Source organism: Trifolium pratense, linkage group LG6 (assembly GCF_020283565.1).
Source record: "Trifolium pratense cultivar HEN17-A07 linkage group LG6, ARS_RC_1.1, whole genome shotgun sequence".
In the NCBI taxonomy this organism is placed as follows: domain Eukaryota; kingdom Viridiplantae; phylum Streptophyta; class Magnoliopsida; order Fabales; family Fabaceae; genus Trifolium; species Trifolium pratense.
In genome coordinates, this window is record NC_060064.1 from 6,192,593 (window position 1) to 6,201,918 (window position 9,326).

General features: G+C 30.3%; 1 long non-coding RNA gene across 2 annotated transcripts; it reads left to right on the plus strand.

Annotated features, from left to right (window-relative positions):
• Positions 1 to 6,362: 6,362 nt before the first annotated feature.
• On the plus strand, positions 6,363 to 9,079 carry LOC123890397. Of its 2 annotated transcripts, none has more exons than XR_006802828.1 (7): positions 6,363 to 6,684; positions 6,848 to 7,109; positions 7,212 to 7,245; positions 7,419 to 7,485; positions 7,584 to 7,666; positions 7,772 to 7,917; positions 8,672 to 9,079. It is a non-coding gene; the product is annotated as an uncharacterized LOC123890397 (long non-coding RNA). The 2 variants fall into 2 exon arrangements; XR_006802829.1 differs by having other exon boundaries at positions 6,859 to 7,109.
• Positions 9,080 to 9,326: the final 247 nt, after the last annotated feature.

The window sequence follows — 9,326 nt, forward strand, 5'->3', positions numbered from 1 at the left end:
TAATTTTTTGACACAGTTCTTTTTTTAAAATAAAATAAAATTTACAATGGAGCAGAATATCGAATCAATAACCTCATGCATACTATCCAAATCTCTTACTACTAAACTAAACCTAATGATTTTTTTACAAAAAGCTCCATCATCGTTACTAAAATGCAAATACAAATATGGAAGGGAAGACTTTATTTTATTTTTTTTAAATGCAACCATAAGATTTTCATATGCTCTTGGTCAATACTCCATAACAATATAGATTTTATTCCTTCAAAAGAAAAAAAAAGGAGTTGTTTTAAACACTTTTTTTAATAAAAAAAAAAAACTCAAAAAGATCTTATATATAAAAGAAAAATCAAATAGATTTTATTCATTTGGGTCAAAAAATATATTCCAAAAGTAGCTTTTATAAAATATATTAGTTAGTCAAAAAGAACATTTTAAGAAATTTCATTACTTTCCTTTATCTTTTCGATAAATAATAATAATATATAAAAAAATCATAAGATTTTTATAAGGATAATATTTCAAATCTTTTGTGAAGTATCATAACGACTTCAAATGCGACAAAATGTTAAAAATTGACAATAATAATGTCGGTGTGTGACATTGTCTGTATATGTAGGCATTTGATGTATTCTCACAAATTCGAGAATCAAAATAATCAAACAACTAATACATAATTTTTTTTTTTATAAAATGTAGCCCATAAAAAAAAATCTTTTTATTTTTATAAGAAGTTTCTTTTAGTCAACAAATTCAATCTAAAATACCATGAATGATTAATACAATACTAATACATGCATAGGTGATGGTTACTTGTTTCTTATACCAACAAAATAGTGTAAGAAATTAACCAAACTTCCACCAAGCAACATGTGTTCGTCCTAACTCCTATGACCAATTGTACATTGCTTAAGGTCATGTTCATTGTTGTAACAAATTTCACGTTTTTTTATAGTATACATGCATTGTCAACATGTTTCATTCCTTAATCTTAGCATTTGTGTTACACTTGATACTTAATTTTAAAACATAAACAAGATTGAATATATAAAAGTAAATAAAATTCTTATAGCATAAACTAGTATAACAAATTCAATGTAAAACGAACACATAAAAATATATTGAAGAAAATCCAATAGATCATTACATCCATATTCAGAAATTTAAATAAAAAAACACATAGAAGACACGATAAAACAAATCACTACATAGCTCACAATTTTATTAATTTAAAAAAAAAAAAAAAAAAGACTCCTAGTTGGATCATGATGATGATGCTTCTTAACTCTAATTGTTGGAATTGGTAGCATTTTTGCTTGAACTTGGAGCATTGGTTTTTGAGTTACTAGCACCAGCATTTGAGAGCTTTTGCTTAAGTTGAGACAAAAGCTCTTGATTCTCTTGATTCAGAATTTGAGCTTTCTTTCTTAGCTCTTGATTTTCTTTCATTATGCGACAATTTTCAAGGTACAACTCTGCATTCATTTTTTCCATCACTATGAAATGAAAGATGAAATAATTTTCACAAACTGAAAAAAATATTTGGTATGAGAACAAATAAGAAATGTGCCTATTTATAATTATTCACCATATCGTGAAAAACGTGTATCATTGAGTATAATTGGAAGGAAAAAAAATAATAAGGAAAGATCATCATTGAAAAAACTAACAGCAAAAATAAAACCGTAGAAGATATACGAGGATGGTTTTTTTAGTGGTTTCAAATATACAATTTTTTTTTACTTTACCAAAAAAAAAAGAAAAATATATATACAACTTTTTCTTTTGGTCCTTAATGTTTTATTTTAATTCTTGTAAATTTATTGATATTGAAATTGTCCCTATAATATATAGAATATTTGATTTTAATCCTTCTAAATATATTGCAGTGATTTACGAGAAAATAAATATTACAAATATAATGTAGCAAAAAAAAATTACAAAGATAAATTTCAATATGAGATCTTAAAAGGCGAAATATAAAAATAATATAAAAAAAACGGTTATTCATAAATTGGCTTTCTCTACGACAATCAATGGTATCATTTATACTAGTTATTATTCTCAAGTCGTCAAGATAAGAGGGATACTTTCGAAGAAACCATCTTATTTCAAATAATTTCACATACTGGAAAATTTTCTTCATGATTACAATATTCAACGACCGATAAACACAAAAAACGATATACTCATCACTATTACATATAATCTATACCTCACCCATCTGCCACCCCATAGCCCTATTAGCTAGTGCGACAAAATTTTAAACCACAACCACTCGGTCCGTCCTCAACCTCTAACATCATTTTTTTTCTGTCTAGTATTCTAGTGGCTAAACGCACATACTATAAGTGTGGAGAGATGTAAAATTCGGGGTTCGAACCTCGACCCCTTCAATAATGTCCCTAGTACGTAGTTGCCAATTAAACTACCTTAACAGAACCCAATATTATATTTCTAATAAAATATAATTAAACGCTCGTCAAAAGAAGGTACCTATAGTCATCCCATCATGAATCATTTAAATATAATTCTACCTCATAGAATCTCTACATGAACGACCTACCAACCACCAAAACTAACCCTAGTTTATTCGTGCGGCAAAACTTTAAACCACAAATTACTCCGACTCAATCCAGCTCTTTTTCGGTCAAGAGACGCCTTATCTCATTTTATATATTTCAAATCATCAATTATAGACTTTGATAAATATAATATTCCAAATCTTTCGCGAGGTATTTAACGATTTTAAATACGACAAAATGTTATAGATTAACATGGTGATAAGACTTTCATAAAGACGATATTCCAAATTTTTCGCAAAGTATATAACAACCTTAAATGCGACAAGATATGTTATAGATTACACGGTAATAAGACTTCAATAAAGACGATATCCCAAATCTTTTGCGAAATATATAACGACTTTAAATGCGACAATATGTTATAAAATAACACTGTGATGTTAGCCCGCCACATTATCGGCACATGAAGGCATTTGATTTTACCCTAAAAAATTGATTCAAAAAAAAATTAATACATAATTTTTTTAAAAATATAACAAGATTGTTTTAGTCAACATATTCAATTAATTTGAATCAACTAATACAATAATACACAGGTGACGGTTACTTGTTTCTTATGCCACCAAAATAATGCAAATAATTAAACGAATTTCATACCTAGCAACATGTATTAGTCCCGACTCCTCATGACCAACATTGCTTCAAGGCAATGTTCATCATTGTAACGAAATTCACATTTTTTTTGTAGTACATTCATTGTTAATTTGTTTCGTTCCTTATTTCCTATAGCATTTACGTTACACTTGATACTTATAATTTTAAAACATAAACAAGCTTGAACACATGTAATTAAAATAAAATTAAACTCGCCTATCAAAAAAAAAAATTAAACTCCAAAGGTACATTTGATCTAGTGATAAAAAGATTGATCTTAACTTGACAAAAGAAAAAAACATAGATCTTAAGACATTGGAAGTAAATGCAGGATCAGGGTTCGAATCCTAGTACTCCCACTATTTCACCTTAAAAAGTGAAATCCAACCACCAAGCTACCGGACAAAAAAATGAATTAAAAAAACAGATTTTGGATCTTGGATTCGAGCTCACTAATACTCTTGGAGGGTGCTAAATGTATAAGAGCCCTAAAAAAATTTGTGCCTTAAGCTGAGCCACAATGCCCTCACCCTAAATTTTTAAAGAAGGAGAAATTAAAAAAAAAAAAACTTATGGCATAAACTAGTATAATTTTTTATAAAAAAATAATCAAGCAAGCATATACACCCACACAGAGGCAAATTTCAAGGATACGATTAGTCTAGTGGTAAAAAGACAGATCTTGGATTTTGGATTTGATTTCCGCTTGTTCTTGGAGGGAGGTAAATTTAAGAACCCCAAAAAAATTTTGTGACTTAAACCGAGACACCATACCCTCACCTTAATTTTTTTTTTTTTGTTACAATCTCACCAACAAGGAATTAAAATAAAATTCTTATAGCATAAACTAGTATAATTTTTTATAAAAAATAATCAAGCAAACATATACACCCACACAGAAGCAAAGTCAATGTAAGATCGATGAATTTATAAAATCATAATCCTTTATTGAAGATAGTTTTAATATATGATTACATCCAAATATCCAATACAATAATATAACAATGATAAAACAAGGAAATGGAAGTAATACATTGCTCACAAATTTATTTTATTTCTAACAATTTATTTTTAAAAAAGTCGCCTAGTTGGATTATGATGATGATGCTTCTTATCTCTAATTGTTGGAATTGTAAGCATTTTGGCTTGGACCTAAACGAAGGGTAAGATCAAGCATGTTGTTTGGAGCATTGGAATTTGGGTTATTAGCACCACCATTTGAGAGCTTTTTCATGAGTTGAGAGAAGAGTTTTTCATTCTCTTCTTTGAGATGTTCAGCTTTCTTCCTTAGCTTTTCATTTTCTTTCATTAAGCGAAGGTTTTTGCGGTACAACTCATGGTTTGCCTTATCCATCACTATGAATTATGAAACTAAAGAAAACAATTGGTATGAGAGCAAATAAGAAATATAGGTCCTATTTATAAAGATTAATGACATCGTGAAAAACGTGAAAATTATCCGTATAATAATTTAAAAAATCCAAAAAAGGAAATAGTCAATCAGAAAAATAATAAATAAATAATTTAATTAGTATAATGATTTAAAAAATCCAAAATAAGGAAAATGTCATCATTACAAAAAAATAATAATATAATAATAATAAATAAATAAAAGTTTTTTTTAATGAAAACCAATGAATCCACTTGGATTGGTCTAGTGGTGTTGACTTGAGTCATTGGAGTATGTTACTCTTAAGGTCTTAGATTCAATTCCCCCTTGTGTCAATTTCGATGGGCTAGTCCATACAGAGCAAAAATACTCTGGCTTTAAATGGGTCACCCGCAAGTGGACAGTGAGACTGGTCCCCTGAGATTAGTCGATCCTAGGGTCAGATACTGAGTTTTCAAAAAAAAAAACAAAAAATGAAATGACACTAGGGAGATTCTAGATTTAAACCGAGGGTCGTCTCTAGCTATTTGGATGCCTTGCTCGAATATTAAAAATGACCCCTAATAAAAAATACAATTTTTCTTTAAAAAAAAAAAACTCTTTTTAAATTTGTAAATAACATAAAATACACATAAAAAAAATTAATTATTATCACCATATATAATAACATCAAAAAGAGACATCATAATCAATGATTAAAATGACTAGACAAAAATCGTGAAAAAAAAAACACATTTGTGCTGCCTCTTTTTTTTTTTGGTCAGAGTGCTGCCTCGTATTCTATATATCATTTGTGTTGCATCTTATTAGTAAAACTAAATCATACTTAAATCGATAATATATGTTTAGTTTTGACATCATAAAATATTATATTCGATGGTAAAAAAAAGAGAGAGATTATATTCGTTAAATGAAAAATATTATGCTATCATACAACTTTGACTTATTTAACTTCGAAACAGAGAAAGAAAAAAAATTGACTATTTTTTTCACTATCAATCACTACAACATTTACTGTCTCTGGCAACACTTTTTTATACAACATGTGTAAATTGTAACCTAAAAGTAGCATAGGCAACGCTTTGGGCCTGTTGCCAGTTATGTTTCTGTAACACTGTAAAACTGTTCCCTGAACCAAAATAGGGGACGGTTTTAAGATGTAACTACGAAGTATTTTGGGAATAGTTGATAATTGTTCCCTTAAATATCTCTGGGAACATTTTTCAAATGTCACATTATTTGTAACAAAAAGCTACATTTAGGAATGGTTGCTTATAAAATTCAACAATAAGGAATTTTCCAGCCGTAGAATTTTTTATTGGGTCTTGTTAACATGTGCCCTAAGGGCACATGTTAAGATATACCAAAATAGAAATTCATCATTTAATGATACAAGAAATTTAATGCTTTAAAAGTCAAAATGCACAAATTAGCATTTAATAATTTCTATTTTTGCTTTCTTAACATGTGCCTTAAGGGCACAAGTTAACATTCTCCTTTTTTATTTTATAAAATCTAGCTGCAGAACTTGACAAAAAAAAATGTGGCAGTATAATTTTATTAATTTGTTTTTTTTTTTTTAAGGAATTTTTATTAATTTATTGGTTTCTCTCGCGAGAGAATAATGATAATATAAAAGAAAAATTCTATATTTTTTTATTACTAATCTATATTTTTTATTTTTATAGATATATAAAATAGAAACTAAGTATTGCAACAAAAAAAAAAAACTAAGTAAATCAGATTGAAATATAAAAAGGGTAGACAGACTGAGATAAATAAAAAAAAATAAAAAATCCTTTATCGTCAAAAAGTAAAGTAGAAAACCCTATGTACTCCAATTCCAATTTTTTCACAAGGTCTTCTTCTGCGTTTTCTCCCGCATCTACGACAACAGCGAGAGATAACGAAATGGGGTTCTTCTCCTTTCTGGCCCGTTTACTCTTTGATTCATTCTTCGTCCTCCCCGCAAGATCGTAGCGTTGTTCCCTGTTCAAGTTCTCCACAGGTCGTAGCGTTGTTCCCTGTTCAAGTTCTCTTTGCTAACCATCGGCGCCATGTTTCTCCTATTTTTCGTTCTTCTTCTCATCGTGGGCTCTTCTTCTTAGATAAGAGGTGAATTCCCCCTTTTCTTGAATCGTGATTTCCCCTTTTTTTATAATTAGAATAGCACATAGGGTTTGTGAGTTGTACTGAAATCTGTCCATCTAATCTCATTTTATAGTTAAGTTTATTGATTGTTCTCTAGCTTTTAGTTCACCTGATTGGATTCAAACAGATTATTTGCAGCGGGTAGAAGAGCAATGGTATTGCTTTGACCAAAGTAGATGTTCTGCAGAAGAATGAATTGGGTTGCAACAAAACCTACAAAAAGGAATCAAAATTGGAGCAAGATGCCACACTTCAGTTCATTTTTAGGTTTTGGCGTGGTTCAGGTACCAAAGCTATTTCTGTTATTTTAGGACTTGGTGTGTTTCAGGTGCCAAAGTTAAGCTTTTGAATCTTAACAAGAACAACTATTGTTACTCCATATGACCAAAGTAAATCCTAATTCTCTTTGTTTTTCTTGTTTTCCTTTGAAAATAATAGTAGCTAATTCCTTGTTGGTTCTTTCTTAATTTTGTTTTGTTTTTTATGAGCAGACATAAGTGGTTGTGCCTGCCCTTCAAGTGTTAGGTATGCATTTTATTCGACAACAAGTTATATTAGTTATCCACAAAATAGTTATCCACAAAAGCTTTCATTGCATATATTAGTTATCCACAAAATAGGGTTCTTTTTAAGTGTAGTGGAGTAGCTTATTTGAATCTTACACTTGACACTATTGTTTTTACCGTTGTTTTTCATAGAGGAAGGTGTCTAAGTCCACATGCAATCACTATTTTAGGACCCTTATGTTTTAGGCTTTCTAACAAGGTAAGAATCACTCTAACCCCCCTGCTCTCTCTCAATTTTGTTTCCTTCTATCAAGCCTAAATCTGAATTCCTTGCATGTGTTTTAACCCACCATGAAGGTCTTGAGGGATTATTAAGGAATAAGGAAGATTTGAAGAAGATTCGTCAAACCCGTATTCTTAGACAAAACCTCACTAAAAAGGTAATTTTTCACTCCTCGTAACTCTGATTGAGATTCCGTTTGATTCTGTGGTTAGCTAACTCGATTCTGGTCGTTTCGACACCAATTCCATGATTTATAATTAAGAGATGAAGTCAGGGGACGCTTCTAAAGTAGAGTTACTGAAGCTGTCAAAAAAATGGATTTTGAAGGACACTAAACATCAGAACATGGATTTGGAGGCTTGAAGGATAGTCTGAAGTGAATGTGTCAAGTTCAAGTATCACCATTAGGTAACTTAGTTGCCCAAAAACAATGAAATATGTATGATAACATTAGGTGCCCTTTTTCTTGCTAAATTATATGATGCATTTATGGTTTATGCTTGATTCTGTGATTAAAATGTTATTTCTGGTTGTGGAATTGTTTAATGTAATAAAACTTGTATTCTAAACTCAATTTTTGCAAGAAATCTGACTTTCACGCAGCATGCATCGATACATACAGGTCTATGTATTGATACACGTACCCAGAACTTCACAAAACCCCAGTTTCAGCAGTATGCATCGATGCATATAGTTCCAGAATCGATACATGAGCCCAGTTTTGCAAAAACCCAGTTTTCAACATGTATCGGTTCATGGGGCAATTTTTTTTAGGTAGACAGGTTAACCGGAGCAAGGACCAGGCAGGAACCAATGATCGAGGCCGAGCTTGGATTATCGGATTAGAAGACTTCGTCTTCTTTGTTTTTATGTTAATCTGTTCATGTAGAATTTAATTCTCTTTCCGCTGTATTGTACTGGATTATCACATTGTTCTTGTGATATCTCGTAATTTTAATGTACTTCTGTTTCTACTTATATTTGTTTCTTCTATTTCCTTTTAACTGAATTATTGTATCTTCAGTGCTATCAAGCTTGATGTTTTCCTTCTCATTTATGTGAATGTATGTTGTATTAACTTGATGGTTTAGATTCAGTTACATTATGCAATAATAATAGTATTTTTCACTTTGTGATATAATTTTATATACTTGTTTGCCAGGTTTGATGAAAACAATTCAGCGGAAGCGGTTATGAGAGTTCATTGTAATTATTGATGAAGTTGCAATGTAGAGACACCAACATATGGACTATGGAGAAGCTGTACAAGGCCAACCATGTTGGGGGGAGTACGAACATTATCTACGATGAAAAGGGATTATGATCAAAGAAAGGTTGGAATTGATTATGATCATTGAAATTAAGAAAGGGATTATGTCCAATTTTAGTTGTATTTATGGTTGAGTAAATATTGTCTTAACTTGTATCTCAGACGTCATGGGAGCAGTAATCATGTCTTTAGGTTTTTATAGTAGGAGGTAGTACTTTTTAGTATCCATAGAATGGATGTAATCCACTATTCATTTATGTAAAACTATAAATTTGAATAAAGGATCATGTATTTGCCTCACTTTTATTTCAAATATATAATTTGAATATTAAATTTGGTCAAATATTTTCAAAATTATTGTTTTTATTAGAAACTGTTGCCTATACATAATGGGATCACTAGAAACTGTACCCTTTGCTGAATCTTTAGGCGACAGGTACAAACTGTAAATAAGTATGGCAACACGTAAAAACGGTTGCCTAAAGTTTGCACCGAAACTGTCCCCTTTTCCTGATAGCTTAGGCGACAGTTTTAAAGAGTGTGCCCA